This window comes from Gorilla gorilla, chromosome 4, assembly GCF_029281585.2.
Source record: "Gorilla gorilla gorilla isolate KB3781 chromosome 4, NHGRI_mGorGor1-v2.1_pri, whole genome shotgun sequence".
In the NCBI taxonomy this organism is placed as follows: Eukaryota; Metazoa; Chordata; class Mammalia; order Primates; family Hominidae; genus Gorilla; species Gorilla gorilla.
In genome coordinates, this window is record NC_073228.2 from 14,716,811 (window position 1) to 14,740,918 (window position 24,108).

Below are 24,108 nucleotides of genomic sequence, written 5' to 3' on the forward strand. Positions count from 1 at the left end.
AGTCATGGCTCCTGGTGGCACTGATGGTTTGTTTTCATAAATGTCCATTTAACAGCTGCAACAGCTGGAGATCATTGTTCCTGGGGCATCTCGCTCTATCCCAGCTATGGTCCCTCTGAGCAGCCCCTACAAACATGGGAACCCACCAGAGGCCGAAGAGCCCTAGAAGAGACAAACTTTGGCAGTCCCATAACTGCACTGCCTTACTGTCCCCGAGGCAGACCGTTCCCTTGCTCCCTCCAGGGGACACCCATAGCCCCCAGGGGCCACCTGGCTGCAGAAGGCCCCTGCATGGGGATGATTCTCAAGATTCTGATTTATTCATACTCTCTCCATATTTTCCCAGGCCGTATTCTAAGATGTCAGGGATTTTGTGCAGGGCACAGGGCAGAAGCTGATGTGAGACGTGGGTACCTCCTGTCTTCAGAAGAGCTGTGCTCGCCGGCTGCACATGGCAGATGAAGGAGGGGTGTGTCTTAGTCCATTCTCATGCTGCTATAAAGAAATTCCCTGAGACTGGGTAATTTATAATGGAAAGGGGTCTTTTGTTTTTATTTTTGTTTATTTATTTATTTATTTATTTTGGAGATGGAGTTTCCCTCTTGTTGCCCAGGCTGGAGTGCAATGGCATGATCTTGGCTCACCGCAACCTCCATCTTCTGGGTTCCAGTGATTCTCCTGCCTCAGCCTCCTGAGTAGCTGGAATTACAGGCGCCCACCACCACACTCAGCTAATTTTTTGTATTTTTAGTAGAGATGGGGTTTCACTATGTTGGCCAGGCTGGTCTCGAACTCCTGACCTCAAGCAATCCACCTGCCTCGGCCTCCCAAAGTGCTGGGATTACAGGCATGAGCCATCATGCCCAGCCAGGAAAGAGGTTTAATTGACTTACAGTTTTGCATGGCTGGGAAGTCCTCAGGAAACTTACAGTCATGGTGGAAGGTGAAGGGGAAGCAAATACCTCCTTCACAAGGCGGCAGGAGAGAGAAGAGTGAGCGAAGGAACTTGCCAAACACTTATAAAACCGCCAGATGTCGTGAGAACTCACTCACTCACTCATCGTCCTGAGAACAGCGTGGGGGAACCGCCCCCATAATCCAATCACCTCCCTCTTTCGACACATGGGGATTACAGGTCCCTCCCTTGACACGTGGGGATACAAATTGAGATGAGATTTGGGTGGGAACAGAGCTGAACCATATCAGGGTGCCTTCACAAAGAGAGAAACCGGAGATCCCCAGCCAAGGAGAAGTTGAAGGTTGGTCCTGAGGGCAGTGGGGCTGGCCTGGTGCATCTCTGAGGGGATAGCCATATGGCGCCTGTAGGAGGGGGCCCAGGATTGGGTCCTAGTCTCTCCAGTGTGGACACAGAGCCATGAGGCAGAAAGTACCATGAGATTGTGACCATGTTTGTTTCAGCAGACCCGGCCAGGATGGACAGTGATCAGGGCCCACTCTGAAAGGCCTGGGACCTTTGCACAACCACGGTGATGGTGACAGCTGTTGGGGGGAGTTGGGAGCAGGAACCCTAAATGACAGATGGTTTCCTGTCCACTCAGCAGGCTGAGGGTCCACCTGGAAGATACCAAGGCGATGGGCTTGGTGCCGTCCTGAGTTTGCAGGCCGAGGCTCACGCTGCTCTGCCAACACTCACATGCAGTATCCGCGTAAGCCAAAGAAACCCCCCGAACTTGGGACAGGCAGCTCCTTGCTGTGGGCCACACACTGGCTCGGGAAGGACCAGTGACTCAGGGGCTTTCATTGTTTCAGATCAAAGGCTGAGTGTGGCCAAGTGAAGGAGAAAGCCCCCGTGCGGGCACCTGCAGAGGTGCCCACCCTGCCCAGAGGCCTCTGGGGACGCAGCGACTCACTGACCAGTGAGCGCAGATGGGCGACTGCACCTCTCTGCTTCAGCTCTTCATGGCCAGATGGGAGGACAATCCTCACCTTGCAAGGTGGCGTCAAGGACTGAGAAAGAACGAGCACCAGGCCTGGCCCCATGAGCACTGCTGGGTCTGGATCCAGGCGCCGTCCACCTTCCACCTGGCAGCACTAATGCTTCCTCCCCGGCTGCACTGGCCCATATCTGGGGGTCAGGAACTCACGTGCTGAATAAAGAGCAACTCTTTTCCAGACAGGAATGTTGAGTGTGGCAGGGACAGGCACTGGGACTGAAGTAGCTTTTCCAAGGAGACGGTCTGGAGCGGTGCCTTCCAGAAAGGAGCATGGTAAGGTCAAGGAAAGGAAGCTGGAGAGGTTGAGGAGGGGCTGTTTCAGGAAATGAAGCTGAGGGGAAGTGGCTCAGGATGTGGAGGTGGAGGAGGTGATAGAATGGAGGAGGTGATGGGAATGGAGGAGGTGATGAGGATGGAGGAGGTGATGGGGATGGAGGAGGTGGGGAGATGATGAGGATGGAGGAGGTGAAAGAATGGAGGAGGTAATGGGGATGGAGGAGGTAATGGGGATGGAGGAGGTGATGTGGATGAAGGAGGTGGGGAGGTGATGGGAATGGGGGAGGTGATGGGAATGGAGGAGGTGATGAGGATGGAGGAGGTGATGGGGATGGAGGAGGTGGGGAGATGATGAGGATGGAGGAGGTGAAAGAATGGAGGAGGTAATGGGGATGGAGGAGGTAATGGGGATGGAGGAGGTGATGTGGATGAAGGAGGTGGGGAGGTGATGGGAATGGGGGAGGTGATGGGAATGGAGGAGGTGATGAGGATGGAGGAGGTGATGGGGATGGAGGAGGTGGGGAGATGATGGGATGGAGGAGGTGAAAGAATGGAGGAGGTAATGGGGATGGAGGAGGTGATGTGGATGAAGGAGGTGGGGAGGTGATGGGAATGGGGGAGGTGATGGGAATGGAGGAGGTGATGAGGATGGAGGAGGTGATGGGGATGGAGGAGGTGGGGAGATGATGGGATGGAGGAGGTGACAGAGGAGGTGATGGAGATGGAGGAGGTGATGGAGATGAAGGAGGTGGGGAGGTGATGGGAATGGAGGAGGTGATAGAATGGAGGAGGTGATGGGGATGGAGGAGGTGGGGAGATGATGGGATGGAGGAGGTGACAGAGGAGGTGATGGACATGGAGGAGGTGATGGAGATGATGGAGGTGGGGAGGTGATGGGAATGGAGGAGGTGATAGAATGGAGGAGGTGATGGGGATGGAGGAGGTGATGGGGATGGAGGAGGTGATGGGGATGGAGGAGGTGATGGGGATGGAGGAGGTGATGAGGATGGAGGAGGTGATGGGGATGGAGGAGGTGATGAGGATGGAGGAGGTGATGGGGATGGAGGAGGTGATGAGGATGGAGGAGGTGATGGGGATGGAGGAGGTGATAAAATGGAGGAGATGATGGGAATGGAGGAGGTGATGAGGATGGAGGAGGTGATGGGGATGGAGGAGGTGATGAGGATGGAGGAGGTGATGGGGATGGAGGAGGTGATAAAATGGAGGAGATGATGGGAATGGAGGAGGTGATGGGGATGAAGGAGGTGGGGAGGTGATGAGGATGGAGGAAGTGATGGGGATGAAGGAGGTGAGGATGGAGGAAGTAATGGTGATGGAGGAGGTGATGGGGATGAAGGAAGTGGGGAGGTGATGGGGATGGAGGAGGTGATGGGGATGGAAGAGGTGATGGGGATGGAGGAGGTGATGGGGTTGAAGGAGGTGACGGGGATGGAGGAGGTGTGGAGGTGATGAGGATGGAGGAGGTGATGGGGATGGAGGAGGTGATGGGGATGGAGGAGGTGATGGGGATGGATTCCACTCTGGCCTTCCCTCATACCCTATGGGCCTCCTTCATCACTTTGGTTAACAACTTAGGCAGTTCCCAAAGCTGTTCATCTAGCTTCAGCAAATGAACCATCTCATCTTGGCCAATCCAGGCTTGCTGTCCCATATTAAAATAACCAAACCAGTCTAAGTCAAAACTTCCATCTCACATCTGATGGCAAGCTGCAGGGGGCAGTAGTAGGGATCAGCCCTTCTACCTCCTTGCTCCCCTCCACCCTCATACATGCCTCCTCTCTCCCATCCCCTGCAAAGGACATCCTCCAGGGCACCCCTCCCCCAGGCAGCCCCACCCACCCCAGCTGCTGGTCCTCGTGGTTCAGTGCCATCCAGGCAGTGAGCCCTTCATGAGCCTCCCACCTGAACCTACCCTCCTGGTGTTGCATGGCAACTTCGAGCATCCTTCCCTGGGAAACGCTGGAAATGTGGAGGGTGACCTGCCCAGACGGCTCCAGCCACCCTTCAGAAGGCTGCAGGGGCAGGGCTGCTGCCTCTCTGCACCCAGCCCCAGCCGAGGTGGCCAAGCCCTCCCAAGAAAGCTCCCCACTTCTGCCTGGGGACAGGACTCGAGTTCAGAAAACCACCAGCAGAGGCTCCTTTGCCAGGGGTGCTCGGGGGTCCCCCTCTCCTGGCTTGACACCCTTCACAGTCCCACCTCTATTCCTCAAAACTTGCCTCCAGCAAGCCCCTCTGATTTGAGCCCTCGTTTGCAAGTGGCTTTGGCTCTGGGCTTTATGCTGCAGATTCACTGACACCTCATCACAGTTCCTCTAGCACCCATTTCACAGATGAGGAAACAGAAGCACAGAGAGCTTAAGTCCCCTGCTTGAGGTCTCACAGCTTCTCAGCAGGGGAGCCCAAATTCAGTTCCTGGCAGCAGCATGCTTCCCGGTCTGTGCCCGTAACCCCACTGCAGCTCTCTGCTGGGACCTTATGCCACCTTTTGAGATGTCCAACATAGGCACGTCGGGCACCCTGTCTGCACCGAGCAGGCACGTCGGGCACCCTGTCTGCACCGAGCAGGCACGTCGGGCACCCTGTCTGCACCGAGCAGGCACGTCGGGCACCCTGTCTGCACCGAGCAGGCACGTCGGGCACCCTGTCTGCACTGAGCAGGCACGTCGGGCACCCTGTCTGCACTGAGTAGGCACATGGGCATTCTCTGCTTTCCAGCTTCATCCAAAATCCCAGGCATCCGGGAAAGTCCCTGGTCACAGGGAGCCCAGCGATTCCTGGTGTGGGAGGGTGAGGGAATAGAGGAGTGGTTCTTCTCCACCCTGCCTCTGCCCTGAAAGACTTATTCACTGGCAATGTCCCATAGAAAGAGGCCTCTGAGCTCCTAACCACAGGGTGCAGGACCCAGTAGCTCATGTCTGTGCCTCGTGCCGGGTGGCACGCTGACCCGGCTGCAACCAGCCAGTGGTGACTCAGGCCTCGGAAATGACAGGCTTCCGTGGAGACAGAGGGTGCCGGGGTCGGGGAGGCAGCCCACGAAGAGCTTAAACCCCCACTGGGGGAGGGAGAGCAGGACAGAGCTGGATGGCAACATGAGAGGCCGGGGGTGCGAGTGAGGCCTCTGCCCACAGGTGACCCAGGTCACACCTTCCAAGAGCCACAGACAGGCCCCAGCAGGAGGAGCTGGGGACACACACAGGCCCCAGCAGGAGAGGTGGAGTGGTTGCAGGACAGGCCTGGAGGGCAGGGGAGGGGCTGAGCCTCTGCAGTGGGCAAGAAGATCGGCCTCACAGCACTGACGGTCAGGAGGCCCAGTCTGCCGCCCCATGCTGTGTGCCTATGAGGCCCCACAGGCCTCAGCTTCCTATTCTGTGACAGGGAGCAGCCCCCTCACCTGGCCAGGTGCCAACTGAGAGAGAGCTTGGCCCTGGGCAGGGCCACCTTCCTGTGTGCTGAATCGTCACCTGGAGGCAGGACTGGAAAGTGTTCTCACTGTATTGCATTCCTGGGCCCGAGGAGCTCTTTCACAGGGCTGAGCCGTGGATGAAGTGCTTATGAATTGGCACAAAGAGGGGGCCGGGTCTGATTCATCTGTGTGCCCCATCCGCACCCCATACAGGATCGGGCACAGAAAGACATTTCCCATGGTTACAGGAGGAAATGGAGTAGGATGGGGAAGAACTGGCCTCTGAGGTCGCTCTTTCTTCCCACCCTATCCCCCAAAAGTTGCCTTCCTGGACCCCCTGCCCCTGTGTCCCCCACATAGGTGTTTACACGCTGATCAGTGGCAGAGATTCCAGGCAACAAGGAGCTGGGAGGCTGAACAGGTGCTGGAAGCCAATGGCCGATGCCCCTGGAACCTGTGGCCGAGCTGCAAGCTCTGTTAGGTCTCCAGCTTATGGCTCCCATGAAGGGCCTTGCCCTCCTGCCAGGGGCAGTATAACTACCCAAATGCCCATGGACCCCTCTGGAGGCTTGTAAAGCCCCCAACTCCTGTTTGCTTCGAACTTACCAGGCTCAGCCACAGGGGCAGGGAGAACGTCCGGCTGGAGCGCAGGGAAGGAAGGTTGGGTCTCAGAGTCCACGGGGGTGGGGGGCTACCTCCCAGGTCTCACCCTTCAGCTTTTCTGTTTCCCACTCCAGGGCCACACGTCCATCGTTCTGAACCTCCAGCCACATTGGTAACCAACATCATGGGTTCCCAGTGGCCCCGTTGTGGGGTCTTTTCCTCCTGGGGTCTCTGCTGGGGCTTCTCCCTTTCCTCGCTTCTGGCCATCCCCTTCGCTGGGGAGGAGTTGGCTGCTTTTCCGCAGCCAGTGCCTTTCACGGGTCCAGTTGATCCTATGAGATGCACCATGGAGGAACAAATGCAGCCTGGGCTCCTCCAGAAGCCAGGGTGCCCACTGCTGTGCGGAGATGCTACCAAGCGTTCAAGTCGTGCGGGTTGTGGAAGAAGCTGGTGAGCCCTGGAGTCGGGCCTGGAACTCAGAACCCAGCGTGAGTCAATCCCTCCACTTTTCACCGGGAAAAATCTTCCTGGCTCGAGGTCCTGGGTTCATCACTTTCTTCAAACAAACACTCAATCAAATACTTAGAGACTTCCGGTCTGGGTAAGATGGCCTAAACCCGACCCTCCCTGTTCCTGTCTGCTAAGCCCTGGAAAGAATGCAAGAGGCAACCCTAAGAGGGCCCTGAGGTGGAAGGAGCAGGAGAGCTGGTGAAGGACCCCAAGGCTGGGTCAGGAATATTTATCAACAGGGCGTTACGACACCCCTCAACCCCACCCAATACAGGACCCGCCCAGGCGTGCATTTCCCAACTCCCGACCTAGCAACAGAAGGCAGCCAAGTAGGCTCCTTTCTCTCCTAGATTAAAGGCAAGTCGCCCCAACACACTAGGCAAGGCTGGGCCCGATTGCTCACAGCTGTAATCCCAGCGCTTCAAGATAGGAGGATCTCTTGAGACCAGGGATTTGATACCAGCCTGGGTAACCCAGCAGACCCTGTCTCTACAAAGAAAACTTAAAAATTAGCTGGGCATAGTGGCAGCCGCGTACAGTCCCAGCTACTCAGGAGGCTGAGGTGGGAGGATCACTTGAGCCCAGGAGGTCAAGGCTGCAGTGAGTTATGATCGCACCACTGTACTCCAGCGTGGGCAACAGAGTAAGACCTGTAAAAAAAAAAAAAAAAAAAAAAAAGCTGGGCACGGTGGCTCACACCTGTGATCCCAGCACTTTGGGAGGCTGAGGCGTGTGGATCACCCGAAGTCAGGAGTTTGAGACCAGCCTGGCCAACATGGTGAAACCCCGCCTCTACTAAAAATACAAAAAATTAGCCGGGTGTGGTGCTGGGTGCCTGTGGTCCCAGCTACTCAGGAGGCTGAGGCAGGAGAATCGCTTGAACCTGGGAGGCGGAGGTTGCAATGAGCCAAGGTTGCGCGGTTGCACTCCAGGCTGGGCGACAGGAGTTAAACTCAAAAAAAAAAAAAAAAATCAACAACAACAAACCCACCAAGCAAGCCAGGCAGAACCGCCAAAGGGGTTGGCCCAGCAACCTCCTGCTACTTATTGGCCAGGGTTAACCCTTTCCTCCTCACTGGACCTGAAATTCCACTTCCCCACCCAAAATCACGGCACAGCAGAGAGAGGGGGAGACGTTGATGGCAGGGAGAAAGCCCACCACAAGCAGAAGGCCTGTCTGTCCCTGTGAGCGAGAGACTCCCTTCTCCCACCTGGAGGCAATGAACGTCCAGCCTGGGAAAGCTCCTTCTGCCTCCTTAAGCAGCACCACACAAGCCGACCTGACCTCTGTAGCACGGCAGAGGCTCTGCAAATCAGATTTTTATTGGAATCACAGCCCCCAAAAGTAGCCCAAGACCTGGGTGCTAAACCTAAGCAGGGCCGCTGCTACCAAAGTAAAAAATGCAAACAGGACCTGAAGTCTCCTCACCTAATAGCCACAATGTCCAGGATACGGTGAAATTCACTCATCCCACCAAGAACTACGAAAATCACAACGTGAGTGGGAAGACCGTCAGCTGAACCCTGAGATGAATCAGACGTTGGAGTTACGTGACCAGGATTTTACTCTTTTTTTTTTTTTTTTTTGGAGACAGTCTTAATCTGTGACACAGGCTGGAGTGCAGTGGTGCGATCTCAGCTCACTGCAACCTCTGCTTCCTGAGTTCAAGCGATTCTCCTGCCTCAGCCTCCTGAGTAGCTGGGATTACAGGCATGTGCCATCATACCCGGCTAATTTTTGTATTTTTAGTAAAGACAGGCTTTCACTATGTTAGCCAGGCTGGCCTCGAACTGCTGACTTCAAGTGATCCACCCTCCTTGGCCTCCCAAAGTGCTGGGATTACAGGCATGAGCCACTGCGCCCAGCCATGTGACCAGGATTTTAAAGCAACCATCAAAAAAAAAAACACACATAAAAATAAAAAGTTCAACAAGCAATTACAAATTCTCTTGAAACAAATGAAAATATAGAAATTCTCAGCAAAGAAATAGTGGGTATTTAGAAAGAACCAAATGGAAATTACAGAACTGAAAAATGTCATTGCAGAAATTTTAAAAACTCCCTGATGGGCTCAGTTGTAGAGTGGAAATGACAGACGACAGAATCAGTGAATCTGGGGACAGATCAATCCAAAGTACCCAGTCTGAACCACAGGGAGAAAATAGACGGATAAGAAATAAACAGAACCTCCAAGTCCAATGGGACCATAACAAACAAATCTGAGACTCACATCATAGGGGCTAAGGAGGAGAAGAGAGTGAGGCTGAAGGAGTATTTGAAGAAATAATGGCTGAAAACTTTCCAAATCTGGTAAAAGACATAAGCTTACAGATTCAGGAAACTGAACTTCAAACAGAAGAAGCCAAAGAAATCTACACTGAGATATCATCATTAAACTTCTGAAAACTAAAGACAAAAAAAATCTCTTGAGAACAGCCAGAGAAACAATACATTACCTGTAGGGACACCAGTTCAAATTATCTCATCTGAAACTACGGAGGCCAGAAGTGATGTGGATGACTTGAGGTCAGGAGTTTGAGACCAGCCTGGCCAACATGGTGAAACCCCGACTCTACTAAAATTACAAAAAATAGCCAGGCATGGTAGCACATGCCTGTAGTCTCAACTACTTGGGAGGCTGAAGCAGGAGAATTGCTTGAGCCTGGGGATCATGGGGCCAAGACTGCTGATGGGGGGTGGGGTTGAGCTGTGATGGCGCCACTGCACTTCAGCCTGGGTGACAGAGTGAGACTCTGTTTCAAAAAAAAAATCAGTAACACAAAGACTACAGGAAAATCTCTAAACACTTGGAAATTAAATAATACACCTCTAAATATCCACGTCAATGAGGAAGTCTCAAAGAAAATTAAGAAATCTATAAAACCGAATGAGAATTAAAGGACAGCATACCAAAATATGTGGGATGCAACTGAGGCAATGCTGAGAAAGAAATTTTCTTATTTTTATTTTTTATTATTTTTTTGAGACAGAGTCTTGCTCTGTTGCCCAGGCTGGGGTGTAATGGTGTGATCACAGCCCACTGCAGCCTCGACTCCCCAGGCTCAAGCAATCCTCCCACCTCAGCCTCCTGATGAACTGGGACTACAGGAACATGCCCCCCACACCTAGCTTGCTTTTTTTCTTTTTTTGCTAGAAACAGGGTTTCGAGGTTGCTCAGTCTTGAACTCCTGGCCTCAAGTGATCTTCCCGCTTCAGCCTCCTAAAGTACTGGGATTACCAGTGTGAACCACTGTGCCCAGCCGAGAGGGATATTTATAGCACTAAATGCATTAAAAATAAAGATATCTCTAGTTTCAGCTACTTGAGAGACTGAGGCAGTAGGATCGCTTGAGACCAGTCATTCGAGGTTGCCGTGTGCTGTGCTGGCACCTGTAAGTAGCCACCGTACTCCAGCCGGAGCAATGTGGTGAGGCCCTGACTCTAAAAATAATAAATAAATAAATATAAATTAAAAGAGAGCAGTCTCGTCTGGGCGTGGTGGCTCACGCCTGTAATTCCAGCACTTTGGAAGGCTGAGGCGGGTGGATCACGTGAGGTCAGGAGTTTGAGACCAGCCTGACCAACATGGTGAAACCCCATCTCTACTAAAAATACAAAAATTAGCCGGGTGTGGTGGCGGGCGCCTGTAATCCCAGCTACTTGGGAGGCTGAGGCAGGAGAATCACTTGAACCCGGGAGGTGGAGGTTGCAGTGAGCCGGGATTGCACCACTGCACTCCAGCCTGGGTGACAGAGTCAGGTCCATCTCAAAAAAGAAAAAAAAAATTAGCCAGGCGTGGTGGTGCATGCCTGTAATCCCAGCTACTTGGGGGGCTGAGGCAGAAGAATCGCTTGAACCTGGGAGGCAGAGGTTGCAGTGAGCCGAGATCCGTACCATTGCACTCCAGCCTGGGCGATAAGAGCGAAACTCTGTCTCAAAAAAAAAAGAGAGACAGAAGTCTCAAATTAACCATTTATTGAGGTGGGTTCTGTGCTTGGTGCTGTGATGATAATTGTGAAGGCCCAGTCTCTTCCAAAGGGGCTTACAGCTTGAATGGGCACAGAAACAAGGAAAGGAGGAATTCACACACAGTGTGGTCAGGGGTGTAATTCACACACAGTGTGGTCAGGGGTGTAATTCACACACAGGGTGGTCAGGGCTGTTGGTCGAGGGTAGCCTAGGGCTAGGGTGTTGGCTTAGCCAGGTCAATACAGGCAGATGGCATCAAATCCAGGCTTGGGGAGCAAAGAAGTCTTCTCAGAGGAGAAGCTGCACCCTGATAGGTGAGGTGGGCCCCCCAAAATGGGGAGAGGGCTGTCTGGGCTCGGAAAGCTGGGACACGCAAAGGCGCTGAGGGGAAGAGGACACGGCCCATCAGGGCACTGTCAGTGTGGCCAGACAGAGCAGGTAAGGCGGGGGAGACCCTGGGAGACAGAGCCAGGCCCAGAACGAGGGGCCCCTTCCCAGACTCTGAAGGAGTTTGGACTTGATCCTAAGACAATTCAGAGCCAATGAAGAGTTTCAAGATGACAAGGTCTCATCTGTGTTTTGGGAAGACCCTTCCAACTGTTGGAGGAGGGCTGCTCCTAGATGCAGGGGGGCCAGGAGGGAGGGACCCAGTGGGCCATTTGGGAGAGGTGGACGCTGGACAGGGCAGGGGCGGCAGGCAGAGAAGAGGGGTCCACAGCTCCTGGGGGAAGATCGCCAGGATTTGAAGATGAGATCTGGACACGAGGGCCCGGGGACATCCAAGCTGAGCCTGGGCCAGTGGGTAAATAAGGGGTCATTCACTGAGTAGGGGACATGAAGGAACAGATGGAGATGCTTTGTGTTGCCTTTGGTGGGGACAGAGCAAAAATACAATGATGGCACTTCCATCTGGGAGATGGCGCATCAGGGGCCAGGAGGCACGTCTTAGCCAGGACATGGAGGTGACCTAATTGACATGTGGCTGTGGCTGCAGTCGGGGATTTGGGAGAAACGCCACTGAGGTGATTCAGAGAAGGGCCAGAGACCAGGTCCTGGACATGGGGATGTCCACTTTTAAGGGGAAAACAGAAAAAGAAGGGTTGGGGAGAAGTCAAAGAGCTGGGAAGAAATCCAGGCAAGAACTGCACTCGTAACCAAGGGACAGAAGGTTTAGAGAGTGACATGCCAGGGAGAGCTGCAGCTCGCTGGGTTGGCAGAAGGGGCAGATGGTGAGTAGGGGGAGGTCATGGAGGAGGGATGAGGTGGAGGGGCAGGGAGTTCACGAGAGAGAGGAGGTGGACCTGGGAGAGGAGGTGGACCTGGAGAGGAGACAACTCCTTGGTTTTAGATCAAAGAGCCTTGAGTTAACATATTTATGCCAGGAGAGAGAATGTCTAGGCTTGAAGGGGGAGGTGAGGGCTGACGGCACAAGGCTTCCAGCAGAGGATGGACAGCTCGGCCTGGAATAGAGAGTGGGACACAGTTTCCACGGAGGTGGAGAAGGGGACACAGTCCCTCGTCTGTGATTAGATGCCAATGGAATCCAGGCACAAGGGAAAGAGGGGCAGCACCTGCCCTCTGGAGGCTTCCAGTCTAGCGGAAGCTGATGGGTGGGAGGCAGGTGCAGAAAGACGGGGATCAGGCCTGGGAAGCAGTGCAGGAGCCAGGAACACCTAGCCCTCTTCCTGTCCCTGGGGTGCCCAGCACCTGGGAGCATGAGTGGTGACCAGAGGTGCAGGTGGGTCCCCCCTGGTTAGTGGGAGAGTGGGGGAGGGCAGATGGAGTGGGGAGTCTTGAGTGACAAGCCAGCGCCCCTGGCACCCATCTCTGAGCATGGCAGACATGGTCCTGCCTCCACGGTGCTCCAGGTCCAGCTCAGCATCTTCCTTGGAGGGGCACCCCAGAAAGGCCCCCAGCCACATCCTGTAAAATATGGGCTTCTGATGACTCTCTGACCTGGCTCCTCCTCCATAGCTCTCAGCCCCCTTGGAAATCAATTTTAAAATGTGCAATTAAAGGTTTGGTTTACTACAAAGGGCAGGTGAACAAGACAGACGCAAATGATCCTTGGGAGCCCACGTCAAGGGGGAGAAGGCAGACAAGTGAACAGACTGTGATGATCCAGCCTGCAGAGGGCCGGTAGGCCCACATACAGCAGGAGCGCTCACCCTCACGTGGAGGGGGAGGGAGGGCTTCCTGGAGGAGGCGACATCTAATGCTACCCAAAGGGTAAGTAGCAGCTCATGAGTTAGGCAGGTGAAAAAATCTTCAGGCAGAGAGAACCACAGGTGACGGAAGCCGGCATGCCTGGGTTCCAATCCCAGGCCCTCCCCACCCCGACCCCCGGCAGTGGGACTTCTCTGTGCCTCAGTTTCCCCCTCTTTAAGAGGGAGCCAGAACAGCACCAACTCCATAGGTCTGAGAGGACCACACACTTGGAAGACGGCCCTGCGCCTAGTGTGGCAGCCACTCTGAGAGCGCCCGTCACCATCGCCCGGAGGAGGAGGGAGGTCACTGTCGCCAAGAGCCCGAGGACCAGAGCCGGCAGTCAGACCCTTCTCCACGCCCTCCAGGCTCTCGGCCTCGGTCCTCAGAGGGCAACGGCAGTGGGCCCTTCCTCCCAGAACTGCTAAAACGTCGCCCTGCGGAAAGGGCCCCTCGCAGCCCAAGACGCCGGGGAAGCGGTGGAGGCGCCGAAGACTCGGTCGGGGGTCTCGGGCGCAGCCCCAGGACCTGCGGAACCCGGCCCGGTGCGCAGACGCGCACACTCCAGCAGGTGGCGCTGCCTCCCCTGGAACGAGTCGGCTCCCGCAGGCGGCGCTCGGGGCGGGAGGGCGGCAAAGGGAAGGACCGGAGAGCAGGGCACCTCCCTCTGCCCCGCCGGCCCAGGTGTCCGATGCGGCCCCTGCGAGCCCCCTCCCCGGGAGTTCTCATTGCCTCCCCCTGCCCCCGCTCCCGGCCGCTCCGATGCCTGTGGCAACCGGGGTCCCGCGCCCGCTTCACCTGGGTGCGGGGGTGCAGGGTGACCTTTCACGCCGGGCCAACCCCAGTACCCCCTTCTCAGCACACCTGGGTCCCCGAGCGGGCCAGGTGGTTCTGTGGGGGCGGCCGCCATCGGCACACCTGGGCTGGATCCCCGCACACCTGGGTCCGCCCGCGCTGCGGGTGGACGCTCCTGTCGGGCTCGGGTACAAGTCCTGGCCGTGACACCTGGACCCCTCCACAGCCCTGCGGCTCCTCACTTCCCCCCTGCAGGGCTGGTTAGAGCAGGCACTCTAGCGCACCTGGAAGGTAACCGGCCGTTCACAGGAATAGGACACCTGTCCCCTTCGTGCTAAAGGACTCTGGGGACAACCGGGCCCCATCCAAAACGTGGGGAAAGTGACCATTGTCATCCCAGGGAAGAGGTAAGAGGGAGCACAGGACTTGGTAGGGGCAGCTGTCACGGGGATGAGATGGAGAAGAGTCATGGGACCACCTATAGCCCTGTGTCCCCAGAGCCACATGCCACAAACACACACACATACAAACATATACACATATGCATAGGGACACACATTCACATGCTCATATGCACACATTCATACACACATATATGAACACACATGCATAGACATACATGCAAACACACGCTCATATGCACACATTCACATACACATAAACACACATGCAGACACACGCACATACACGCTCAATGCACACATTCATATGCACATATAAACACACATGCACACACACACATATACAATGCTCATATGCACACATATACACATATAAACACACATGCACACACATACACATGCTTATATGCACACGTTCATATACATGTATATAGACACATGCACAGACACATGCTCATGCACACATATACACATATGTACACATACACACGTGGACACATACGCACTTGCATAGACATACACATGCTCATATGCACACATACACATATATGAACACGCACACACACATACGCATGCTCATATGCACACATTCATACACACATGTACACATACATGCACATACACATGGGCAGATACACAGACACATGCTCATATGCACACATTCATACACACATATGTACACATACATGCACATACACGTGGACACATACATGCACACATACACACACATACGCATGTGTGCACACAATATGTGTACACAGATATACACATATATATGCACACATGCTCATACATACACATACTGACATACATACTCATATAAACAGATGCACACACATACACACACACACCAGGCCAAAGGCTGGTCTCGGCCACAGGGAAGCCCACGGCTGCTCCCTGGGGCTCTGTGGAGGAGAGCGAGGGGCGGGCTGTGCGTGCCGCTGTGTCCTGCCAAAATGACTTGAAACCCTTCTCTCTTCCGGGCACTGTGCTGTCTCTCAGTCACGTCACCTCCTCACCATGCACCCGACCTTTGCGGAGATGAACTGTGACACTTGTCCCGCGCCTACACGGACTCTCAGAGTCTGGCTGGGCCCTCCACATTTCCTTCCCAAAGCTCTAACCACATCCCCTCTCCTTTCCCCAACTCCCTCTGCTCCCTCTCTTTTTCTCTCCACCCTCCTGTCTTCTACAATGTTGATCACCTCTGCCCTCCCCTCCCCGTCCCCTCTATCACCCTGCTCTGATTCTCATCACTCTGCTCCACGCTCCTGGCTGAGCCCCCAGCCCAGCCCACCCTCCATGCCTCACTGCTCCAATCATGTCAAAACAGCAGTAGGCCACAGGGTTTCAAAGTGGATTCTTTTTTTTTTTTTAATTTTTGTTTCATACTAACCTCACTATGGGGATTTTTCAAAAGCAATTTATTTTTAGTTATGTTTATTATTATTTTTTGTAGAGACAGGGTCTCACTGTGTTGCCCAGGCTGGTCTCAAACTCCTGGCCTCAAGCAATCCGACCACCTCAGCCTCCCAAAGTGCTGGGATCACAGGGTTGAACCACCGCATCCGGCCTTCGAAGTGGATTCTTAAGGAACCAGTTTATAGAACACAGGCGGCCCTGAGGTTTGGAACCAAGGCTGTAAATGCATCTGGGGACCTCCTTTCATTAAGAAATGCTTTGAATGCTGGAGGAACGTTTATTATGTAGTGGGGTGACTGCCCTGAGCCCACATGGGGTTCAGCCCCCGGTGTGATGAGTGTGCAGGGAGAGACTGTGGAAGCCCAGCCATGTGTTGCCATGGATTGTTTTGGGGTGAGGGGATATTGGTGACAGGCTGGCAGGGAGCTGGGCGCTCACCCTGTGCCAATGTGTCCTCCTGGGTTTACTTGGTGCCTCCAATAGGGAAGAGGTAGCTCTAACAATGGAGAGGACCAGCTCTCACCTCAAAACCGGGGACTAACCTCAGAATCCCGAGAGTCATGATGTGCCTTCATTTTTTTTTGGAGACAGAGTCTCACTCTGTCACCCAGGCTGAATGCAGTGGTGCAATCACAGCTCGCTGCAGCCTCAACCTCCTGAGCTCAGGAGATTCTCCCACCTCTGCCTCCCAAGGAGCTGGGATTACAGGCACATGCCAACACACCTAGCTACTTTTTAAAAAAGTTTTGTAGCAACAGGATCTTACTGTATTGCCCAGGCTGGTCTCAGAACTCCTAGGCTTAAGCGGTCCTCCTGCCTCGGCCTTCCAAAGTGCTGGGATTACAGGTGTGAGTCACCACATCTGGCCCATAATGTGCTTCTGATGACCTATAAGACCCTCTGGCCTGAAAGCACAACCTGAATCTTATCAGACCTAGTTTAGCTCTAACTTCAACTTCATAGGCCACATCAAGCAACAGCGTATGTATACCACAGCCAGAGGAAGCAGCCAGGCTGACCCCGAATGGATGCCTTGCAAGTCCACAGCCCGCCAACCCAGTCTCTTCCACAGTCAGACATGAAAACACAGGATGGCCGGACGCGGTGGCTCACACCTGTAATCCCAGCACTTTGGGAGGCTGAGGCGGGCAGATCGCCTGAGGTCAGGAGTTCGAGACCAGCCTGGCCAACATGGCAAAACCTCGTCTCTACTAAAAATACAAAAATTAGCCGCGTGTGGTGCCAGGCACCTGTAATCCCAGCCACTCAGGAGGCTGAGGCAGGAGAATCGTTTGAACCTGGGAGGTGGAGGCTGCAGTGAGCTAAGGTTGTGCCACTGCACTCCAGCCTGGGCAACAAAATGAGACTCCGTCTCAAAAAAAAATTAAAAGAAAAAAAAAACAAAGGAGGCAGCAGGTTAAAGATGACTAAGAGATGAAACCACCAAATGCAAGGCACGCACCTTATCGGGATCCTGGGTTTTGTTTGTTTATTTTTATTTTTTAAGACAGAGTCTTGCTCTGTCGCCCAGGCTGGAGTGCAGTGGCATGATCTCAGCTCACTTCAACCTCCTCTTCCCAGGTTCAAGTGATTCTCCTGTCTCAGCCTCCCAAGTAGCTGGGATTACAGGCATGCTCCACCAGGCCCGGCTAATTTTTTTTTGTGCTTTTAGTAGAGGTGGGATTTCACTACATTGGTGAGACTGGTCTCGAACTCCTGACCTCAGATAATCCGCCCACTTTAGCCTCCCAAAGTGCCGGGATTACAGGCATAAGCCACTGCGCCCAGCCTGGGATCCTGTTTTGAACAAGCCCAGCTGGAAAAGCCATTTGGGAGGCAACCAAACAAACATGGACTGGGCAAGCCATGACATTAGAAAATCAGGGTTAATTTTGTTAGCTGTGATCATGGTATTGTGGTTCAGTAAAAGAAAATGTCATTTTTAAAAGAAAATGTCTAAAAAAGATTTAGGGGGAAATGTCACACAGACAGTAACTGACTTTAGACTAGTTTAGAAAAGAAAACCAGATGAAGCAAATACGGCAAAATGTTAGCGATTGTTAAATATAGAGGCTGGATCCGGAGGCGTTCATAAGGCTGCTGTCTGCACTCTCCGGAGGTTGAGATTTTCCATAATAAAGAGTTGTTTTCAACGTTTAATAAAGTGTGCACACAGGGGAGGACGCAGGCGTGAAAGGACAATGTTTAGAACACATTTACAGTCACACAACAATAAGGAGCCATTTATGGGTCTTCCGGAAGAAGAAATTCCACGTGGGTGCCTGGGGGAGTGTGCACTTGTCAGAAGACAGAAGCCCTCGACGCTCTTGTGTTCACTCAGTAGCCATGGTTCACGCGCCCCACGGCAAGTGCTGCGAGGGGGAGAGACACAGGGAAATGGCCCTGAAATGGCACAGGGAGGTGCCCAGGCTCCGAGCAGCCCGGAGGACTCTGGAACCGTGGGGAAGCCGCCGGTGGAGCCCAGTGAGCTCCTGGAACAGCACTACCGCTCCCCAAGACCTCCACTCACTTCATCGCTTATGGCACCTGCTGCGGGGTTAGGTGCCTGTCCACCTGCCAGGCAAACTAGTTCAAGCCGTTCCTCCAATCACATGACCCTGCAGACCAGCCCTGTGCCCTGCCAGGCGGCGCCAGTCACCCCAGCTCACTTCTGGTGCCCTCAGGAGGATTTGTCCAGTTGTTTGAGGCTGGCAGAGGTTTGTTGGGACACAGGGGGTTGTACAACAGGCCCCCCTGAGCCATTTCTGTTGAAGAGGTGTTTACTTGCCCTCCCAATTAGTTCCCAAGAGACTGGAGGTGTTGGAGTCTTGTTAGGAAAAGTGTGGATAAACTGTAAGCGCCTGAGAAAGGTCTTCGGACTGAAGGCTTTCTGGTGATGGTGGCCAAAGGGTCCTCCAAGGCTAGCACCCCACAGCGTGCAGAGCAGTCTAGTCCACAAAAGGAGCCACACTGTCTCATGTGTCCCCACATCAACCATCCCCAAAACCGGACTCAAGGACAGAAGTGTCGTGGCAGCATCTCTTAGCAGCGCGGGCTAATGCAGAGGCCCTGTGTTTACCTGGGGTGCCGCGCACAGCCCAGACGTACTGGGGAGTGAGCGATTCTGGGGTTGGCCCTTTAGAAGTGCTGGAGGTGTCATGTGAAATCCTAACTCGGGGGCAGCTTCCCCAGGAAGCAGGCCGGGTCTAGGGGGCTAGACTCTTTGATTTTTAACTATCCAATGCAATTCTGCAATAGATATTGGAGAGTGAATTTTAAACTGCTGTGTTCATGAGCTTGCCTCTCAATTATCAGCAGAGCTTTTGGCAGGACGGAAGTTGATTTATGTTTGTTTGCATGGAGGGGCCCCTAAAATCCTACCCCGCTTCAGCCTTGGACAGTCCTGTGCCTTTTCTAACAGATGGAGTGGAACAAGCCGAGTCACCCCACGCCGGGCCCGCTTGGGAACGCCGGGGTGGGGATACTGCTCGGCTGACCCTCGGGTTTGGGTTTGCTAAGCAGGGTGGACAGGCCAACAAAGGGGGTCTATCAAGGTGCTGGGCCAGGGAGAAGCAACGTCCAGGGGGGCTCGCTGGAGGGGAACGTGGTGCCTCTAATGGGCTCCCTCCCCCCGCCGCACCCCCTGCAGTCACCATCTTCCCACAACATGTTCAAAATAAATTCTTACTAATCCATAATGGAACTGGTTCTCTTTGGGGCCACATCAGAACTGAGAACAACTTCAAGGCGGATGCGGCTGAGAGAGACTGCCTCCTGCGGGCGCCGCCACACACACTGGGAGTCTGCCACGTCCAAGGGACTGGATATGCTTCTTCCTTCCACACCTGCACCCCCCACCCCCAGATGGCTTCACGCCCTCAGCAGCGGCTGGAGAAGAACCCCGAGGCTCAGATAGTAAAAACTCCTAGAGGCGCAGATGACGCTCCTTAGGAAAATGCAAAACTGAGGCTCATGCTTTCGACTAAGCTGAAGTCCCTCTTGCTTGAGCACTTAAGCCCATAAGGGCTGATACTTCCCCAGGGGGAAGCACGGATTCTTATCATGCGCACGGTTGAGGCTCCATGTTCTACTCCCTTCCTCATGGAAGAGATGATCTGACTTTTAAAATGACAGTATGCAGGCGTGGTGCAGAGGTTCACACTGGTAATCCCAGCACTTTGGGAGGCCAAGGCAGGAGGGTTGCTTGAGCCCAGGAGTTCAAGACCAGCTTGGGCAACATGGTGAAACCCCATCTCTACAAAAATACAAAAATTAGCCAGGCATGGTGGTGCACACCTGTAATTCCAGCTGAGGGAGGCTGGAATTGGGAGGCTGAGGCAGGAGAACCACTTGAATTCAGGAGGCGGAGGTTGCAGTGAGCTGAGATCATGCCGCTGCACTCCAGCCTGGGCGACAGAGCTAGACTCCAGCTCAAAAAAAAAAAAAAAAAACCAAAACTCCCATGGGCTCTGTTGCATGCCTGCCCCCCGGGGAGGCTGGTGAGCCCGGCCTGGGAGTAGAACCTCTGCTGCTCAGTGCTCTCCAATCTCCTTGTTTTGTGCCAGAGCCACTAACTCTAGGATTCTAAAATCGAATGCATGCATGAATTCATGGATCCTGTCCTAGTACAGACAAACTCAATCCTTAGGGTATGTCGGATCCCCCAGTGCACACACACTGCTTCTCTCCAGAACTCTTAAATACGTGTGTGCTTTCAGAAAATTCCTCACCATGTGTAATTTCACGTATTAAACAGAAAATCAGGAAGCGATCACAAGAGAAATCTGGCATTGGAGAAGAATTCTTACTGGGGGTTCTTTCAACAGCCTTTTCCCAGAACACATTTTAAAATATGAGTTCACGCACCGGAAAGGTGTTTATTGAACAGACTGCGGTCTGCCTGCCTCATGAGAGCAACATGGTATGCACCAGGGGGTGGAGTGGAAGTGCTCTTTTTTTTTTTTTTTTGAGATGGAGTCTTGCTCTATCGCCCAGGCTGGAGTGCAGTGGTGCTATTTCAGCTCACTGCAGCCTCAGCCTCCCAGGTTCAAGCAATTCTTCTGCCTCTGCTTCTTGAGTAGCTGGGACTACAGGTGCATGCCACCATGTCCAGCTAATTTTTGTATTTTTAGTAGAGACGGGGTTTCACCATATTGGCCAGGCTGGTCTTGAACTCCTGACCTCGTGATCCACCCGCCTTGACCTCCCAAAGGTTTGGGATTACAGGCATGAGCCACCGTGCCCGGCCTGAAGTGCTTTTTTTTTTTTTTTTTTGAGATGGAGTCTCGCTCTGTCGCCCAGGCTGGAGTGCAGTGGCGCTATCTCGACTCACTGCAAACTCCGCCTCCCGGGTTCAGGACATTCTCCTGCCTCAGCCTCCCGAGTAGCTGGGACTACAGGCGCCCACTACTGCGCCTGGCTAATTTTTTGTATTTTTAGTAGAGACGGGGTTTCACCGGGTTAGCCAGGATGGTCTCGATCTCCTGACCTCGTGATCCGCCCGCCTCAACCTCCCAAAGTGCTGGGATTACAGGCGTGAGCAACCGCGCCTGGCCTGAAGTGTTTCTTATATTGACAATGGAGACACGACTATAAAGCTAAGCGAGAGAAATAGGATGGATGCTGGCATTATTCAGAAGTGAACCCTTTGCCATCTGGCCCCAGAGTCCCAGTTCCTGATCTGGAAGCCTGTGTTCTCTGCCCCATCAGGGCGTGGACCTTCCATCTTAGGAGAAGCTGCTCAGATTATGCTAACGAGGGCAGGATCTGGTGGGAGAGTGTCTACACCTGCCAAGCCCTTGGAAAAAGCTTCTGCAGGGGCCTGGAATTGAATCACCTTGGCTCTTTGTACCACCAAGGAGATTAATGTCTGTCCTGTCTGAGCATTGTGATCTCAGGGTCGTCTATGGGAGATTTCAACCTCAGGTGGATTCCAGTCTCATCTTTCATCAGAATCACGCACACCACACCTGCTGCCCCATTTCCGAAAATGGAGCCCCAATCTGGGAGCTTGCGCTAGGGGCCCAGCCCCAGCTCCATCCCAGGGGCTCACTGTGTGACTTCAGGCAAGTGTCTTAACCTCCCTGGGCCTCAGTTTCATCCTCTCAGTCATAAAAGTGCTAGTTTAGATCAATGATTCTCAGCTAGGGGCAGTTTTGCCCACATGGGGAACATTAAACAGTGTCTGGCTGGGCACAGGGGCTCACAACTGCAATCCTAGCACTTTGGGAGGCCGAGTTGGGAGGATCACTTGAGATCAGAAGTTCGAGACCAGCCTGGCCAACATGGTGAAACCCTTTCTCTACTAAAAATTTAAAAATTAGCCAGGCGTGGTGGCGGGTGCCTGTAATCACAGCTACTCGGGAGGCTGAGGCAGGAGCATCGCTTGAACCCAAGCCAGGAGGTGGAGGTTGCAGTGAGCTGAGATCGTACCACTGCACTTCTGCCTGGGTGACAGAGCAAGACTCCGTCTCGAAAAAAGAAAAAAAAAAAACTGTCTGGAGACATTGTTGGTTGTCACAGCTGGGTGGGTGCTAGTGGCCTCTGGTGGGTAGAGGCCAGAGATGCTGCTAAACATCCTAGAGTGCACAGGACGGCTCCCCCCGCAGAGAATGACCCTGCACAGCATGTCAGCCGCGCCTGCTGAGAAACCTGCCATAGACAAACCCAGCCCATTGCTGGCTGCCACGGTGGTCAGGACGGCCCAACAGCACCAAGACCATCCCTAACTCTGGGTGGGCAGGACCTGAACTAGGGAGGTGGAGAAGGCTCACTGCCAAGCTCACCACTGTCCCTGATGCCTTCCAGGGAACTCTGGTGATATTCCAGTAGGATTTCCTTGGAAACATCCTCCTGCTCTGCAAACACTGGAGATTGCATGAGGAGCAGGTGGCTGAGCCCTGAGCATGTGACAGCCAGCGCTGGGAACTCAGTGGGACAAAAGGTCACACTGGGGCATCAAGGTGACCAAGTCCTGGACCTGCTGTCTTTCCTCCATTCTGCCTTCTTTTTGGTTTCTGTATGAGTCCGTTCTCACACTGCTCTAAAGAAATACCTGACACTGGGTAATTTATAAAGGAAAGAGGTTTAATTGACTCACAGTTCCACATGGCTGGGGAGGCCTCATGAGACTTACAATCATGGCAGAAAGCAAGAGAGAAGCAAAGGCATGTCTTACATGGCAGCAGGCAAGAGAGAGTGAATGAGCAAAGGAGGAAGAGGCCCTTATAAAACCATCAGATCATCTGAGAACTCACTATCTCGGGAACGGTATGGGGGAACCGCTGCCATGACCCAGTCATCTCCCACCAGGTCCCCCCTTCAACACGTGGGAATTATGGGGATTACAATTGGAGATGAGATTTGGGTGGGAACATAGAGCCAAACTAAATCAGTCTCTTTCTTTCTTTCTTTCTTTCTTTTTTTTTTTTTTTTGAGACGTAGTCTTGCTCTGTCACCCAGGCTGGAATGCAGTGGTGTGATCTCGGCTCACTGCAACCTCTGCCTCCTGGGTTCAAGCAATTCTGCCTCAGCCTCCCTAGTAGCTAGGATTATAGGCACCTGCCACCACGCCTAGCTAATTTTTGTATTTTTAGTACAGATGGGGTTTCGCCACGTTGGCCAGGCTGGTCTTGAACTCCTGACCTCAGGTGATCCGCCCGCATCAGCCTCCCAAAGTGCTGGGATTACAGGCACGAGCCACTGCACCCAGCCTCTTTTCTCTTCTGTTTTCTTTCTCTCTCTTCTTTCTCTCTCCTTTCTTTCCTTCCTTTTTTTTCCTTCCTTCATTTTCCTTCCTTCTTTCTTTCTTTTTTGACACAGGGTCTCTCTCTGGAGTGCAGTGGTGCCATCACAGCTCCCTGCAGCCTTGACCTCCCAGGCTCAAGCAATCCTCCCACCTCAGCCTCCCAAATAGCTGGGACTACAGGCATATGCCACCATGCCCGGCTAATTTTTTTGTATTTTTTTGGTAGAGACAAAGTCTCCCTATGTTGCCCAGGTTGGTCTTGAACTCCTGGGCTCAAATGATCCTCCCACCTTGGCCTTCCAAAGTGCTGCGATTACAGGCATGAGCCACTGCACCTGGCCTTGTTGGTTCTTTAAGAGCCCCAGCTAGGACACTTGGAGACTAATGGGTCTTGCCTTTTTACCTCAGCTGGCTAACACTACAATGCCCCTTAGATTGACAAATGTTCACTACATATTTTGAGAGACAGAAAAAACAATATTCTTTAGTTTGTTTTTTTTATTTTGGGTTTTTTGTTTTGGGTTTTTGGTTTTTTCTTGAGACGCAGTTTCGGTCTCGTCACCCAGGCTGGAGTGCAGTGGCACAATCTCGGCTCACTGCAGCCTCCGCCTCCCAGGTTCAGTCAATTCTCCTGCCTCAGCCTCCTGAGTAGCTGGGATTACAGGCGCCTGCCACCACGCCTGGCTAATTTTTGTATTTTTAGTAGAGGGGGTTTCGCCATGTTGGCCAGGCTGGTCTCGAATTCCTGACCTCAGGTGATGCACCTGTCTCAGTCTCCCAAACTGCTGGGATTATGGGCA

The 24,108-nt window shown here is 53.4% G+C and overlaps 1 long non-coding RNA gene across 1 annotated transcript; it reads right to left on the minus strand.

Moving 5' to 3' along the window:
* Positions 1 to 564: 564 nt before the first annotated feature.
* LOC134758486 (uncharacterized) lies at positions 565 to 7,414 on the minus strand. Its single transcript, XR_010133709.1, has 4 exons — positions 6,262 to 7,414; positions 5,644 to 5,713; positions 2,106 to 2,248; positions 565 to 699 (listed from the first exon to the last, which is right to left on the minus strand). It is a non-coding gene; the product is annotated as an uncharacterized lncRNA (long non-coding RNA).
* Positions 7,415 to 24,108: the final 16,694 nt, after the last annotated feature.